The 18,098-nt window shown below is 40.1% G+C and overlaps 1 long non-coding RNA gene across 5 annotated transcripts in view; it reads right to left on the bottom strand.

The window, feature by feature from the left end:
• The window catches only part of LOC118544917 (uncharacterized), a 73,387-nt gene that overhangs the window by 54,483 nt on the left and 806 nt on the right, over nucleotides 1–18,098 (bottom strand). For 4 of the 5 annotated variants that reach the window (XR_013442621.1, XR_013442624.1, XR_013442622.1 and 1 more), the window contains exons 1-4: nucleotides 17,880–18,050; nucleotides 12,335–12,460; nucleotides 11,589–11,657; nucleotides 11,264–11,469 (exon numbers count right to left, since the gene is read on the bottom strand). This is a non-coding gene — a long non-coding RNA (uncharacterized LOC118544917). Of the gene's footprint in view, nucleotides 1–11,263; nucleotides 11,470–11,588; nucleotides 11,658–12,334; nucleotides 12,461–17,879; nucleotides 18,051–18,098 lie in introns of those variants that run through there. The other variant, XR_013442620.1, reaches the window with a different exon arrangement.

The raw sequence follows: 18,098 nt of genomic DNA, 5'->3' as shown, positions 1-18,098 counted from the left end.
TTAGTAAAAAATGGAGTCACCTATGTCAAGGGCTCCATATGAATAAATAAACCAAGACGTACTATGCCAACCTGACTGCAGTTTCAACCCCCCAGGCATGTAGCCTTTAATGGTCCACATGCATTTCCTGGTCAGCGCTAGGAAATTTACTGATAGGCCCTTCTGCTCCCCTTAGAAGGGCGACCTTGCCTGAAACAATGTACTCTCTGCTAATAATTTCCTCTTTTTGGCTCCCTCTCTTCCTTTAAAAACTTTTCCTTTTCTGCAGCTCAAAGGAGCTCCTTTCTATTTGCTAGATGGGCTGCTGAATCATTCTGATGCGGGAGCAGAAGGCTCGCTGAGAACAAAGCCGAAGCTGACACCCCACAACCCGCCCCCCCATGTGATATGTGTGACGTTCAGCTCCAGACTCCACCCCACTGAACCTCACTTATATTCTAAAACTTCATCAATTCGATAAAGCCAATTTGATCTTTTAAGCTACTCAGTTGAATTTCTGTTGTTTAATGATTTTCACTGATCCTCAATTACTGTTTTCAGTATGTAAAAGTTGCCTTTCCAGCAGACCTTCCGTTGATAATTATTACCACTATTAGAATCCCAGGGGCTGACCTGTGTCTTGCACACAGCTTATGTAGCTTTCTAGTCACTGTGACCTCTTTATTCCAGGGAAATCTGGCCCACCAGGCTATCCACATATTTCTAACACTTGGATTTGCATTTCTGGCTGTTTCACTTTACTTCTACTCTCAAGTCCAGGGGTATTTTCAACTCATTGATTCTTTCAGCTAATATTTATTAAATGCTTCCTATGGGCAAAACATTGATTTATTTAAATAAGAGTATTTACTATACTCTTTTGGGAGTACATTAAAGTCGCTAACCTCCTGAAGAGAACGTTCTAGGAGGCGGGGGAAGGGTGGATATGGAGACAGACAATAAACAAGTAAGTGAAAATGTGCGAGATAGGGGTGCCCGGGTGGCTCAGTTGGTTGAGGGCTGCCTTGGGCTTGGGTTATGATCCCAGGGTCCTGGGATTGAGCCCCAAGCCTGCTCAGCGGGAGCCTGCTTCTCCCTCCCCCTGCTCTTGTGCTCTCACTTAGTCTCTCTCCCTCTCAAAGGAGTAAAATCTTAAAAAAATGTGTGAGATAGCCAATAAATGCTGTACAGCATAGGAAAGCAGGGAAGAGGAGACAGGGAATGGGGAGTGGGCAGTTGCTATTTTATGGTTTGCAAAGGCCTCACTAAAAAAAGTAACCTTTGAAAAGACATCTAAAGAAAGTGAGGGAGTGAGGCATGTAGCTGTCTGGAGGGAAAGCCTGATTTCAGGCACAGGGAAGAGCAGATGAAAAGGCTGAGTGGTAGGAAACAGGTGAGAGGTAGGAAATGCGATCAGGGAGGCAGAAGGGACAGGTCCTACAGGGTCTCGTAAGCCATTGTAAGGCTCTTTCTTCCTTCTGCACTGAATGAGTTGGGAAGCCATTCAAGTATTTTGAACAGAGGAACTGTAACCGAACTAACGTGAGTTCGCTCGTTGGTGAGTCACATATAGAAAGAACACCAGATGGAGTTGTCAGACAAAGAAAAATATTTGCAGCAAATAAGGGGATCCAGGGAATAACTTCCAAAGCCGTGACTCCCCAAGGAAGGGTGAATAGTTTCCTTTTATTTCGGGCTAGGAGGAATATTTACAAAGGGGAGCCCAGTCATTGTATTTAGAGGCGTGTGTAAGGTCACGCAAGGACCTTCAGGAAACAGGCCTAGCTGTAGGTTATGTAAATGAGGCTTGTGCTCCTCCTTGGGCGGAGATTTTAGTATGGTGATGACGTAAAGGAAACTGTCCGTCACTCCATGGTCCATCTGTGCAGGTGTGAGTCTGGTGCTGAGCTCAAACTGGTCTGGGCGCTCGGGCTGCAGGAGCTCTCCCTCTGGGGAGGAGTTACTGCTTGAGGGATAGTTGCGGGTTTCCATCAGGGATGCTGTGCCCCTGGGGCCTTTAGTCTGAGTTAAGAGATAAGCTCTGGAAAGAGCTTAAGGAAAAATGTGGGACAAAGGTGGGTGGGTATAAGCAGATGAGCAGTAAAGGTGAGGTCTTGGGGTCCAGCTGGTGACAGAATGACATAATCTGACTTAAATTTTTCATAAAATTTGTGTTGAGAAGAAACTATAGGGAGAGCAAATGCAGAAGCGGAGAGATACAATGGGGAGCCCACTGCAATAATCCAGGCAAGAAATGATGGTGGTTTGCCTCCAGGGTGGTAGCAGATGGAAGGGAAGAAGCAGTCTAATTTTAATATATCCCAAGGGTAGAAATGACAGGATTTACTGACAGCATGATAGGATGTGGGATGAGAGATTAAGCAAGGCCTCAAGGATGACTGCAACGTTTTCAGCCTGAGAAAAGCGGAGAACAGAGTTGCCATTAGCTGAGACAGAGAAGGCTGTGGGAAGTGAAAGTTTTGTTCATGGAGGATATTGAGAAATTGGTATAGTTGACCCTTGAACAACATGGGCTTGAACTGTGTGGGTCTACTTATGTGCAGATTTTTTACAGTACAGTACTGATAAGAGTGTTCTTTCTCTGGGTGCCTGGGTGGCTCAGTCAGTTAAACGCCTGCCTTCGACTCAGGTCATGATTCCAGGGTCCTGGGATTGAGCCCCGCGTCCGGCTCCCCACAATAACATTTTCTTCTCTCTAGCTTTATTGTAAGAATGCAGTATATAATACACATAACATACAAAATATGTGTTAATCAACTGTTCATGTTATTGGTAAGGCTTCCACTCAACAGCAGGCTCTTAGTAGTTAAGTTTTCGGGGAGTCAAAAGTTCTATGTGGATTTTTTACTGTGCAGGGTGGGGTGGCACCCCTAAACCCCACCCCCAATGTTCTTCAAGGGTCAACTGTAATTCCATTTAGCACATACTAATTTGAGAAACCTATTAGACATTCAAATGGAGATGTTGAGTAAGTAATTAGAAAAACAGATTTGGAATTAAGACTAGAGGCCTGAGCCAGATATAAATTTACGCTTTAGTAGTATATAGGTACATATATTTTAAAGCCAGGAGCCTGCATGGGATCTCCCAGCAGAAAGACGGAAAACAGAAGGTTTGAGGTCCAGTCTTCAAACTGATTTGGGGACATTTAGATTTGGGCACATGCGGATAAACCAGCAAAGGACACAGAAGGAGCAGAACCAAGAAACGTGTCCTTGAAAACAACGGAATGAGGCATTTGCAGAAGAATATTGACATGACAAATGCTGCTTGCTGACCCTGAAGTAAGACTGAAAGTTGACAGTGAGAAGGTCACCATGGAGGTCAGTGATGACCTTGACTAATAATAATAATCCCCTCAAACAAAAAAATAAACTCAAAATTGAATAGAGAACTAGATGTGAGATCTGAAACCATAAAATTCCTAGAAGAAAACATAGGCAGTAATGTCTCTGACATCAGCTGTAGAAACATTTTTCTAGATACATCTCCTTTGGCAAGGGAAACGAAAACAAAATTAAGTTACTGGGACTACACCAAAATAAAAAGCGTTCACACAGTGAAGGAAACCATCAACAACAAAAAGACAACGTACTGATGGAAGAAGATACCTTCTAATGATATATTAAATAAGGGGCGCCTGGGTGGCTCAGTCGTTAAGCATCTGCCTTTGGCTCAGGTCACGATCCCAGGATCCTGGGATCGAGCCCCGCATCGGGCTCCCTGCTCAGCGGGAAGCCTGCTTCTCCCTCTCCCACTCCCCCCTGCTTGTGTTCCCTCTCTCGCATTCTCTCTGTCAAATAAATAAAATTAAATTAAAAAAAAATCCAAGATATATAAAGAACTTACACAACTCAACACCAACCAAATAATCCAATTAAAAAATAAGCAGAGGACCTCAACAGACATTTTTCCAAAGAAGACTTACAGATGGCCAACAGACACGTGAAATGATGCTCAACATCACTCATCACCAGGGAAATGCAAATCAAAACCACAGTGAGATACCACCTCACACCTGTCAGAATGGCTAAAATAAAAAACACAAGAAACAACAGGTGTTGGTGAGGATGTGGAGAAAGGGGAACCCTCATGCACTGCTGGTGGGAATGCAAGCTGGGTATGGTCACTGTGGAAAACAGTATGGAGGTTCCTCAAAAAGTTAAAAATAGAACTACCATAAGATCCAGTAATTCCACGCTAGGTATTTATCCAAAGAAAATGAAAACACTAATTCAAAAGTTATATATTACTGCAACATTATTTTTAGTAGCCAACACATGGAAACAGTCCAAGTATTCATCCACAGATAAATGGATAAAGAAAATGTAGTGGGTATATATATATATATATATATATATATATATATAAAATGGAATATTTCTCAGCTGCAAAATCATTTTAGGATGATTTTAAACATGCAAATGTTTATATGCATGTGTTATATATATATTATATACCATATATGTACATAACTTATGTTACATATAAAGTTATATATACATAATTATGTATATATAAAATATATAATCATATGTAATTATATATACTATAGTATATAGAATATAGTGTACAGTATATATAAAATTATATATTTCATATATATAAGTACATATAAATTATATAAGTTTGTATATAATTTATGTAATTCTAATATATTATGCAATATATATTACATAATATATACTATATATTTATATGTATCTGAAAGAAATTGGTTTCTTTATGTGAGGCAAACCTTTTCTAACCACCAATTAGACATCAAGGAATATGTTAGCATACACAAAATAATTAATATACATATATTTTTTAAAGATTTTATTTATTTGAGAGAGAGAGTGAGTGAGAAAGAGAGAACACAAGCTGGGGGAGCAGCCGGCAGAGGAAGAAGCAGGCTCCCTGCTGAGCAGGGAGCCCGACATGGGGCTCGATCCCAGGACCCCGGGATCATGACCTGAGCCGAAGGCAGATGCTTAACCGACTGAGTCACCCAGGTGCCTCCAAATAATTAATATTTATTTATAATCTGTTGGATCCTGTGATGACACCAAAATCAAATCTGATTGCATACATGAAACTTTTTTCCTTTTCTCCTATCCAAACACATCGGGCTATATTCTTTTCTTTGCTGTGCAAAGGTTCATATTGACTGATTTGCAAGTCAAAGCAGAAAAACTAGTACATTTAGAGGAAAATCAAGTGCATGAAATCTATGGATTATTTAGGGATGGAGAGAGATTTTAAGTAAGGAAACCTAGATTGAGGTCTTGACCCATTGCTTGTAACCTATGTGTCTTTGGGCAAGATACTCAACCATTTTCGCCTACCTCAGATCTCCATCAGTAAAATAAAAGCAGTAACAACAATAACACTCAGGGAGCACACATTAGGTGCCAGGCTAAGTCCTTTACATGTGTTACCTCATTTACTCTTCACATCAACCCTATGAGGTGAGTACTACTATATTCCCAACCTATGGACAAGGAAACAGAGACTTGAGAAGTAATTTGTCCAAGATCACACAGCAATTAAGAAATGAGGCAAAGACTGAAAGTCTAACTCCAGAGCCTGTGATCTTAACTATTACACTACACTACCTTATCATAATATAACGTGACAATCAAAGTAGTTAATATATATTCAAATGCTTAAAGCACTTGACACATGTTATTTTTACCTCATTAGAGAGGGTATCACTATAATTAATAGAGAGCATCACGATGTAAAGACATAAACGCTGAGATTGTTAATTAGGGGTCCAGGGATTCTCGTCCTGACTTCTCCATAAATTAGCTGAGTGACTGTGACAAGTCACTTAACATTTGGGGTCCAAGTTTTCTCAAATGTATACAGATGTATACATTTAAGTACCATTTAGATCCTGCTGGCTAGAAAATGATACTGTTTTGCCATTTTATGCTCTTTTGGATCCAGCTTCCTCTAACGTTCTGGCTCTAAGTTTTTTCTCACAGGACAAATGTTGCATTTTTCTCCCTTGCTCTGGCTTCTAACTGCTTTGAGTTCACACACAAGATTATCAAAAAGTATAACATGCTCAGAAAAATCAGTGAACCATGGAAAGAGGACTCTTGTTTCTTTTCAAAGCTTTGCTTCATTTGTTTTGTTCTGTTTTGAGTAGGTAATGCATGGGCCTTGTCCAAAAGTTAAAACCCTATCACAAGGCACACATTGAGGAGTCTTGCTCCCTCCCCTGACCCTGTCTACCCTGTCCCTACTGTTCCGTTTCTTTTTTTTTTTATTTATCCTTCTGGTGTTTATCTATACAAGTTCAAGCCATATGAAAGTAAATTCTTATTTTCTCCTCTTTCTTAAACAAAAGATGATACATTATATTCACTTCGTTTTCTTCACTTAACAATATACCTTGGAAATCTCTTGTGCATCAGTACACAAAGAGCTTCATTTACTTTTTTTTTCAGCTGCGTATTATTTCATTGCAGGGTAGTACCATAGTTCATTTAATCTCTGAATGAAGGACACTTGAAGGGCATTTTTAATATTTTGCTAATACAGACAGTAATGCGAATAAATAACACTGTTCACACATCATTTCATACTATACAGCTATAAACACAGGACAAACTCCCAGGAGTGGAATTCGTGGGTTAAATGAATTTATAATCTGTATAAATATTATCATATTGCCCTCCACAGAAGTCAGACCATTTTACACACCAACTAGGAGTATATCAGATGCCTCACAGACTCACTAACATCGTGTTGTCAAATGTTGGATTTTTATTTAACAGATCATTTATCTGTTAGGGAAAATGGCAGGCAGAGTGATTTTAATTTGCTCAAAGACAAAGCTTTTATTTTTTTATTTTTTTATTTTTTTAAAGATTTTATTTATTTATTTGAGAGAGAATGAGAGACAGAGAGCACGAGAGGGAAGGGGGTCAGAGGGAGAAGCAGACCCCCCAGCTGAGCAGGGAGCCCGATGTGGGACTCGATCCCGGGACTCCAGGATCATGACCTGAGCCGAAGGCAGTTGCTTAATCAACTGAGCCACCCAGGCGCCCCAAAAGACAAAGCTTTTAAAAAAGAGTTGGGAAGCTGAAAAGCTGGCAAAAATTTAAAGTTTGGTAGAAATGGATTCTTCAAAGCAGACCCCAAATCTGAGGCTACGCAACAGAGTAATATTCAGAAACTCCTGTAAATGACGACTGACATTGGAATAGAACAAAAACAATTTTTTGTAACCCAAAGCTGTGTGTCAATCAAGTCCAAGGAAATCTGGCAATTGCTCTCTAGTTACTCAATCTTAATCCAAAGAAATCACTTGCTGCCCTACTGGAGCCTGGCTTTAAGCTGTCCCACAATACTATTAACTGAGTTTTTTTTTTTTTTTTACTGTTGTTTTTTACTCTAGTCTGGCCTGTGCGGGAACCAAGGGCAAGCCAGCCCCAAATGTGCCACTCTGGCACGCAGATGATTTCAAGCTTTCTTCATTAAAAGACTCAGGAAGAAATTTTACTGCCTAAAAGAATTTATTTATTTATTTATTTATTTATTTATTTATTAAAAAGATCTTATTTATTTATTTGACAGCGAGAGACACAGTGAGAGAGGGAACACAAGCAGGGGGGAGTGGGAGAGGGGGAAGCAGGCTTCCCGCGGAGCAGGGAGCCCAATCTGGGGCTTGATCCCAGGACCCTGGGATCATGACCTGAGCCCAAGGCAGACGCCCAACGACTGAGCCACCCAGGTGCCCCTTCCTAAAAGAATTTATATCGTGGACCTACCTGCTCTAGGAAGAGAACTATCACCATAGATACCTATGTTGTAATATGAACTGGGTATGGTAGACAGGGAGCAGCCTAGCAAGGTCTGTTTCATCAAAGTCCTCTCTTTGTCCCATTGTTTCTGAATGGTCCAGAAAAACATTTGTTTACCAAACATTTATTCTTTTTCATCTTCCTGTGAATTGTTTTCTTTCCCTCTAAAATTCCAGACCCCTTACCCCCTTTTCCTTAGTTTAGGATGACATATATACCTCATTTAACTGTCTTTGGAATCTTATGTCTTTGTGGATTCCCTGTAAAACAAAATTAAATTTGACTTTTTTCCTGTTGATTTGTTGCATGTCTATTTAATTTTTAGATCAGCCAGAAAAACCTTGATGGATAGAGTAAAATCTTTCCTCCCCAACACCAGCATATTAACAACTCCAAATTAACATCTGCATATTAATTCCAAAGGCAAAATATACATTTAATGTTTTGAACAGATATCATAGAGCAAAAATGGCAGGAACAAGATGAAAAATAACTGGAAGAAATCCCTTTTTATACTGAGTTAATCTCTCTTTTCACACATACATAATCATGTACACAAGCGCACATACACACATCAGCACATGCATTTCTTTCAGATTCAAAGAAATGAAAATGTATAGATTCCATTCTATTTTTTTCTCTCAAATCTAAAGGTGAAAACATTCATTTTTGATAGAATGTAATATAAAATATGTAGTACATTTTCTGTGTTTGTATATTATAAAAACCACTATACTGAAGGCCATCTGGTATCATTTCTTTTGGTAACACCCTAAACCTTCATTTAATTTAAATGTAAACTTCAACAAACTTCATTCATCAGTAAAATGGTAACGATGCTGATACCCACCTCATAGGGTTTTTGTGAAGATTAAATAACTCAAAACATGTAAAGCACCTAGAAGAGTACTTCGAGTAAGCATTCAATAAATGTTAACTATTATCATATTTATTCTCTTGTAATACTTTTCAGTGACTGTAGAATCTTTGGTAGCCACAATGATAGGTACAATACATATTATTTCTATATGTTGAGGAAAGTCTTGAAACTTTAATTAATGAATAGCGATCAGAATCAGCTCAGATAGTAAGAGTGATGATGGAAAGGATCCTCTACTGGTTAGTGTAAATGCCGAACTTGTTTGATATTTAAACTCAAACGTGGGGGCAAAATAATGGCCCATGTATATATGTCCATGCCCTAATTCTTGGAACCTGTGAATATGTCACCTTATATGGCAAAAGGTATTTTTCAGACGTGATTAGAAGTAGGGACCTTGAGAATGGAGATTACCTTAGATCATCCAGATGGGCCCCAATAAATCACATGAGTTGTTAAAAGTGAAAACCTTTCCTGCTGAGGTAAAAGAGAGATATGATAAAGAAAGGTCAGGGAGGGGCACCTGGCTGGCTCAGTCAGAAGAGCATGCAACTCTTGATCTTGGGGTCCTGAGTTGAAGCTCCATGTTGGGGATAGAGATTACTTAAAATAAATAAATAAATGTTAAAAAAAAAAAAAAAAAAGAAAGATCCAAGAGATGTGATGATATCAGGACTCAATCAACTGACCAGATGTTGCTGGTTTCTTGAAGCTAGAAGTGAGCCCAAGAATGCAGGTGGGGGCAAAAAAAAAGGCGCCTGGGTGGCTCAGTGGGTTAAGTGTCTGCCTTCGGCTCAGGTAATGATCCCAGTATCCTGGGATTGAGCCCCAAGTCAGGCTCCCTGCTCGGCGGGGAATCTGCTTCTCCCTCTGCCCCTTCCCATGCTCGTGCTCACTCTCTCGCTCTCACTTTCTCTCAAATGAAGAAAAAAAAAAAAAGGAATGCAGGTGTCCCTCTTGAAGCCAGAAAAGACAAGGAAACAGATTCTCTCCTATAGTTCTATAAAGGAATGTGGCCCTACTGATGCCTCAAGTTTAGCCCAGTGAGTCCCATTTCAAATCTGACCAACAGAATTGCAAGATAATAATTTTGATATGGCTGCAAAAGAGAACTAATACATAAGGTAGCAATCTTATGCAAGGACGTAGTATTTACAGCCATTTACTACGTGTTTTGTACTAAAAAATTTAAAGTGACATATTGTGAATGAACAGTACCACAAACCATACATTCTCCTGGCTTAGACCCTTTGAATTAGGTGCACAATAGGCCAGTCTGTTGTTCTACAAACATTTAAGAGGACTTAGTCCAGGCCTGAGGCTAAAGAAGACTTTTGAGCTATTGGCAAGAAAATCAAACCCCTGGTATCACTCCAGGGCATTGCTCAATCTGTCTCTGCCTCACACATATGTGTATAAATGCACTGGGTGATTTTCTCATGCCTGGTGAAACTAGATCTTTGGAAACTTTTGGCAAGAAGTAGTTTGGCCCAAATTTCAGAAATTAAAAACATAGCCTACACTGCATTTTTTAAATTGTAGAGTTGAAAGAATTTCTGGCCATTTTCTCCAACTTAAAACTGAATGAAAATGAGTTAACATTGTGCAGCTCACCTTTTTCAATAATAGCGTGAATAAAGCGCTACCAATCTATGTTACTGATCTCTACTACAGTATGGTCCTGAAAACAAAATATGCCAACACTGAAATATCAGAATTCTATAAATATCTCAGAGGTAGTTAACCTATATGTAAATCCAATTAGAATCTATCTTCTGAAGTACTTAAATTTTAGAACAAAGTAAATAACCCTTATTTTTATTTTCAACTACAATGTGGTCTCTATATCAATTTTTTAAGATTTACTGATACTTTATTACCCAGGACACTGTCAATTTTTATGTGTTTCCTCTGTACTTAATTGGAAAATTAGATTATTTAACTAAGTATGGGTTACCAAATGTGTCAAGTTTATTAGTCTTACTGAATATTTGATCTGTTAATTACCAAAAGAAGTATGTTAACAATCTCCCTATGTGATTGCATATTTGCCCATTTTCCCATGAAATTGTTTTATATAAAACATATATTCATAAATATATGCTGTATTGTTAGAGACTTGTAAATTTAGAGTTGCTGGACATTCCAAATTAATTTAAATGCTTAGCATTTTTTAGTGACCATATTTATCCTTTATAATGCATTCCCACCCACATCTATTTAATTGGCTTTAAATAAAGTCCCTTTAATTGGACAGCAATACAGCAAGCTATCTTTTGATTGTATTTACCTGATATTTTTTTTATCCTTTTATACCTTTTATAATTTTGATATATTTCTTCTAAATGTCATAGAGTCAGAATTTCTGTATCCTCAACAAAAGTCTGTCTTTTCATTGGTGTATTTAATCCATTTACTTTTGAGATATTGGAACTTATTTTCAAGATTTCATTTTATTCTTTTAAAATATGTGCTTTTAAATTTTTTTTTTTCCTTTCTTTTATTCTTTCTTTTGGAGCTTAAAGGATGTATTTGTCAGGATCAAGGCTAAGCTGTGGTAACAAAAAGTCTTTAAAATAAGTACCTTAAGGAGCATCCATGTCAACTTCTCTCCCGTGAAGCATTTCAGAAGCAGGCTGGGCTTGCAGAGCAGGCTGCAGCAATCAATGCTGGGAGGCAAGTCGGCCACATGCAGTCACACGGGAACCCACGCTGGTAGACCGGCTCTGACCGTCTGTCATCTCTAATACTTAGCTTCTGTGTTTGCCTCCCACGTGATCACCCTGGTTGCTGAAAGGAAAACAGACAGAAAGGAAAACAAAGAGCTTCCTTTTAAAAAGACTATCTGGTTGCACACATCACTTCTACCTCCATGGCTTTCGCAAAAGCTGTTACAGGGACACACTTACCTACACAAGCAACTGGGAAGTGTGGTCTCTGGTGAGTAAGGCATGTGCTCAGCTAAAATGCAAGATGTTCTGTTACCAAAAAGAAGAAAGGGAGAGAGGATTGTGTCAATAACACTTTTGGTCTTATTACTGATTACATATTGGTTCAATAATATAATTCTATCTTGCTCTTATTTTTATCTTCTCATGAGATCATAGTTGGTGTTATTATTTTACAACCAATTGTTATTTAGATTTACCCACATGGTTGCCAATTTTTTGCTTATCATTTCTTCTTGCCTCTTAGTCCTTCCTTTTGGGTTCAATTTCACTATTCTTTTTTTTTTTTTTTTAAGATTTTATTTATTTATTTGACAGAGAGAGAGAGAGAGAGCATGCACAAGCAGGGGCAGAGAAAGAGGGAGAAGCAGGCTTCCCGCAGAGCAGGGAGCCCGATGCAGGGCTTGATCCCAGGACCCTGGGATCATGACCTGAGCTGAAGGCAGACGCTTAATGACTGAGCCACCCAGGTGCCCCTCAATTTCACTATTCTTGAAGAACATTGTATTAGCTATCTATTGCTGCATAACAAATTGCTCCAAAGTATAATGAGTGGAAACAACATTTACGATCTGTTTCTGGATCTGGGGTGGCTTCGCTGGGCCCTCTGCTTCAGGGTCCCTTAGAGGCCACAGTCAGGGTGTCAGCTGGGGATTTAGTCATCTCAAGGCCCCACTGAAGAAGGAGCTGCCTCCCAGACCACTCACATGGTCGTTGACAGGATTCAGTTCCTCGTAACTGGATAACCGGACAAAGGTCTCAGTTCCTTGCTGGCTGTTTGCTAGAGGCTGTCCTTAATTCTTTGCCACGTGAGTGTCTCCAACCCGCAGCTTCTTCATCAAAGCACATAAACCAAGAGGGCAACAGAGGAAGAGAACCAGTAAGACAGAAATCAAAGTCTTTTGTAACATAATGCACAAGTGACATGTCGTCATTTTTGCTGTATCCTATTTGTTAGAAGCAATCGCTAGGTCCGGCCCACGCTCAAGAAGAGGGGATTACATCTAGGTGTGAATCCCAGCAGGTGGGGCTCACGGGAGCCATGTCAGAAGCTGCCTACCAAATACCCTCTTTATATAAGTTCTTCCAGTGAGTCTGAGAGCAAGAGCTCTATTAATTTTTGTTGGTTTAAAAATGTCTTAAATGTCTTCATTTCTGTCCCATTCTCTTTCCTTCTGGGACTCCAAACAGAAGTGTGTTAGACCAGGGGCGCCTGGGTGGCTCAGTTGGTTAAGCGACTGCCTTCGGCTCAGGTCATGATCCTGGAGTCCCGGGATCGAGTCCCGCATCGGGCTCCCTGTTCAGCAGGGAGTCTGCTTCTCCCTCTGACCCTCCCCCCTCTCATGCTCTCTCTATCTCACTCTCTCTCTCAAATAAATAAATAAAATCTTTAAAAAAAAAAAAAAAAAGAAGTGTGTTAGACCATGTGATATCATCTGACAGCCCAACAATGCCGTGTTCTTATGGTTTTCTAGTCTTTTTTCTCTTTGAATGTCATTCTGGAAACTTTCTATTGCTACGTTTTCAGGTTCACTGATCTTTGCTTCCGCAGTGTTACTGACTTCCAACCTTTGTACATTTAGACACTTAAAACACCTCCAAATGGCTCACCATCAGAGGAAAAACAGCATGGAAATCTGATAATACTTAAACCAAACAATACAGAAAATATCACGTTTCAAACTCTTGACATAGCCAAACACACTTAGAGGAACCTTAAATACTTAGAGAAATTAAATACTTCTTTTAAAAATCAAATTGAAAACTAATAAACTAAGTATCTAGATCAAGAAGTTAGAAAAAGAACAAACAAGTAATCCCAAGAACATAGAATGAAACAAATCATAAAGATAAATGAATAAGGGGCACCTGGATGGCTCAGTAGGTACACTGTGTGATTCTGATCTCGGGGTTATGAGTTTCAACTCCACACTGGGTGTAGAGACCACTTAAAAATAAAATCTTTAAAAAAAAATGAATAAGATTAGGGGTGCCTGGGTGGCTCAGTCGGTTGAGCATCTGCCTTGGGCTCAGGTCATGATCCCAGGGTCCCGGGATCGAGCCCTGCATCGGGCTCCCTGCTCAGCGGGAAGCCTGCTTCTCCCTCTCCCACTTCCCCTGCTTGTGTTCCCTCTCTCACTGTCTCTCTCTCTCTCTGTCAAATAAATAAAATCTTTAAAAAAAAATGAGTACGATTAGAAAACAAAGATATAGCACAGAAAACCACTGTCCAAAGCTGTTATCTGAAAAGACCAATAAAACAAACTTTTGCTAAGATTATTCAAAGGAAAAAGACTCAGAAAATAATATAAGAATTATGAAATGTAGTTATAGATATATCAGAGATTTTTTTTTTAAAAAAGATAAAACTAGGACAAAAATTTATGCCAACAGATTTTGAAAATCTAGGTGAAATATACTATTTATTAGAAAATTATAACTTTTTTTTAAAGGGGGGGGTAGGGCAGAGAGAGAATCTAAGTTCCACGCCCAGTGCGGAGCCTGAAGTGGGGCTCAATCTCACCACACTGAGATCATGATTTTGAGCTGAAATCAAGAGTCAGATGCTTAACTGACTGAGCTACCCAGGCGCCCCAGAAGATTATAACTTTTAAATCAGCTTTTGAGTAAAGAGAGAACATGAATAAACCTGTAAGTATAGCAGATAAATAAAGGGAAACAAGTCTTTATCTTGCCTTTCCCATACAGGTTCAGAGGAGATCTGAATAGAAGATGAAGGCAAATCTGTCTAGAGAAGTAGTCTAGGTGATCAATGGAGAAGGAATGATAGGATTAGAACACCTGCATTTTGCAACCCCAAGCGAATTGTTCATCACCAGTGGCTCACGTGACAAAAAAAGACAACCAACTATTAACATTTGAAGGATAGGGGCGCCTGGGTGGCTCAGTCATTAAGCGGCTGCCCTTGGCTCAGGTCATGATCCCGGGGTCCTGGGATCGAGCCCCACATCGGGCTCCCTGCTCGGCGAGAAGCCTGCTTCTCCCTCTCCCACACCCCCTGCTTGTGTTCCGTCTCTCGCTCTTGCTGTCTTTCAAATAAATAAATAAAATATTTTAAAAAAAATTTGAAGGACACATTAAGAAGTTAAGAAGTATATAAAAAGTAATCTTAACAAAGAAATGGGACTTGAAACTGAGCAAGTCACTTGATCCAAGCTCTTATTTGCATGTAACAATTTAATTGTAAGCTGTGACAGAGGGATTTCTAGTGTGTAAGGCTCCCAAAGGTGCGTGTGTCAGAGAACGGTTCCTCTAAGAACTGGAGTCCTGGAGACCGGTTCTAAGTCAGCCAGGTTCAGGCTGCCAACATAACCTGCAGAGGAGAAAGGCCTGATACGGGACTGATGGGCGGTGGAAGGCAGAGTTTGAGGGGGGTTGTGTGTCCAGCTGGGCAGTTTGTTTTATGCTATAAATAAATGGTGATAAAATGTCACTCAAGGATTTTCAAGAAAGTAACAGAATCATACCAGTATTTTAATGGGATCAGCCTACTAGCAGTATGGAGGATGTCTTAGAGCAAGACAAGACTGCAGGCAGGAAAGTCAATTAATTTAAATATCAATTATATCTTTATATTTAGGAACCATACCAGTATCATCAGCCATATTAATAAATCACCTGGGGGTAGAGTAATTTCTTGTGATGAAATCTACTTAGGTCTAATTTTGTATTCTTTTTAAAAAATTAGATAATTGCTGACCTTATTCCTAACTTATAGGGACCCTGTAGACTCTAAAGCATCTACTATCGAATATAGAGTTGAAAAATGTGACATGTAAATACACATTAATATATAATAATAGGGGTACCTAGGTGGCTACGTCAGTTAACTGTCCAACTCCTGATTTCAGCTCAGGTCATGATCTCCGGGTTGTGAGATCGAGCCCCGTGTCAGGCTCTGCACTGGGCATGGAGTCTGCTTGAGAGTCTCTCTCTCCCTTTGCCCCTCCTCCTGCTCTCCCTCTCTTAAAAAAAAAAAAAAAAAAAAAATATATATATATATATGATAAAATTATATGTATAAATACATAATAAAATATAGTAAGAATAAAAATATCATTTCTTGTGTTTATGCCCGGACTTGGGACCAAGAAGACCTAGATTTACAGTTTGGATCTACAGCTCACTAGCAGTATGATTCCAAGAAAACCATCACTGGGCACCTCAGTTTCACCTGTAAAGTAAGAGGGGAGGGATTATTTTCTTCACTGCTGTGTCTGCGGCACTCGCATGGTGATCTACACATTGTTTATGTCAAAAAATATTTTTTGATTAAAGGCATTTATTAATTAAAGGCATGTCTACTCTACAGAGTTGCTGTGATAATGAAAGGAGATACACACTGTGAAAGGTCCTAACACAGCTCTTAACAGAGACGTTATTAAATGGCCGCTTTGTGCCAGGTGCTGGGCAGACGAAGATGAGTAAGACAGCATCCTTACTTCGGTAAGCTTCTGCCTAGAGGGGCTACATAAAGTATGTACGATGGAGCACACAGTACCATGAAGTGCAGAGTAGGTGCTCAATAAACACCGAATCTGAATTTTTATGACACTTTTCAGTTTACAAAGCACCCTCACGAACATTCCTCTATTTGAAATAACAGGTACTATCAGTTTTACAAGAACAGACAGAGGTCTTAGGCATTCAGCAGAGGGGAAGGATGATCGGTTGGGATAAACAGGCACAACTTCATGGGAAAGACATAATTTGAAATGAGCTTCAAAATATGGACAGATTTTGACAGGAGTGAAAGATAGAGAGGTGGAAGCTTTTTGTTTTTTTAAATAGGCTCCAAGCCCAAGGTAGGCCTTGAACTCATGACCCTGAGATTAGGAGTCATGTGCTCTACGGACTGAGCCAGCCAGGTGCCCTGGGATGGGAGTTTTATAAGATGGAGAAATACATAAATCCCCTCTGGAATACTGCTGAGTTGATATTTGTAATCTTTGGAATCAGGCCTTATCCATCTTTGAAAATCCAGAGAACATTTTTCCATCTTTAATTTTCAGGTACATGCTTCAGGAATTGTCATGATTACTAATGGAAGTTACACGACAACATTCATTTATTCGCAAATCTTTACTGCCCACTTGATATGCTCAAAGCCACGTCACGGGTAGTATGAGGGCTACTAAGATGAACAATGTATATAAATTACCCCACAAGGCACAAAGCTGGAAGCACTAAAACCCAGCTGAAGCTGGATCTGTTGAGAGAAGAGAGAAGAGAGAACATTTGCACTCCCTGCCCCTCCCGTTTTCTTCCTACAATAAATTCATCTCACTGAAGATTTGATCTTATAAAAAAAAATGAACTGTTCTTTAGAACTTCCTCTTTCCGACTACTTGTCGGGTTTGTTGTGCCCTTTCCAGCCTGAAAATCTTTCTCTTTATGGGAAGATTTAGACAATCTGGGAGCCAAACGACTGCCCTCCTTCTGCCATCAGGTTCAATGCCCAGCACACCTTGTCTCAAGAAACTTTACTCAGGTCTATACTCTCTTGTTCTGAATATTCTTTAAAGTATCTTTTATTGTGTTCAGCACAATTTCTGCAAAATCCACTTGACTATGATCTTTAGCGTCTTTAAAGATGGCTTTAGGGAGGGGACCCAGGAAGTTATCACATTAATGTTCGTGACGCACTATGTATGCCATTGTGCGTTTTTTCTGTAACCCTCAGAACGGCCCTGGAGACTGGAACATCTTATCAGCGTTTAAGTGTTTTGGAAACTCTGATCCTCGAGGACAATAATTCATCCAAGGTCTCAGAGCTCAGGAGTGGCAGACCTTGGATTTGAACATTGCTATTTCTGACCTCAAAGCCCATGTTCTCTCCACCACAACGTATCAATCATGATAACGTGTATTTTTAATCTCATCTTCCTTGCGTTTTGTAGAAGCCCCTAAGAAAAAAAACTCAGTTCATCAAAAAGTTTCCAAACACATGGATTTCATGTGCTGAACAAGCATTTATTTACCCTGGATTATTACCTTTCTCCAGTATCCCCGAGTTTATTCATTACTGCGACCTTTATAACCGTACAATCCTAATCGTTCCTGTGTATCACGTCTGTCGGCACCGTGAAATTTCCTACTGTCCTTGTTTGACAACGCCCAGACTTCATTTCCCCCCCCAATCTGAACTCCAGGATGATGATCGCCCACACTGGTTTTTGTTTTGAAGAGGGAGAAGGCGAGAGGAGCGAGGAACAGACGCGGTTTCGTTACCTGCGGGCCGTCGCACCTCCCCTTTCCGTCCCACGTTCGGCTGCCTCGTAGAACTCACCGTTCCCGCGCGCCCACGCGGACGCAGCGGCAGGGCGCCGGCCACCTGCTCGGTAGGCGCGCCCACCCCGCGCTCAGCCCCGCCCCCTGGAGGCCACACCCGCCCGGGAGGCGTGGGAACGGGCAGGGGGAGGCGCCGCACTCGGGGTGCCGCCGGGTTTA

Source organism: Halichoerus grypus, chromosome 11 (assembly GCF_964656455.1).
Source record: "Halichoerus grypus chromosome 11, mHalGry1.hap1.1, whole genome shotgun sequence".
NCBI lineage: Eukaryota > Metazoa > Chordata > Mammalia > Carnivora > Phocidae > Halichoerus > Halichoerus grypus.
The sequence above is the reverse complement of the archived record's forward strand: the minus strand, read 5'-3'. Positions and strand labels throughout refer to the sequence as shown.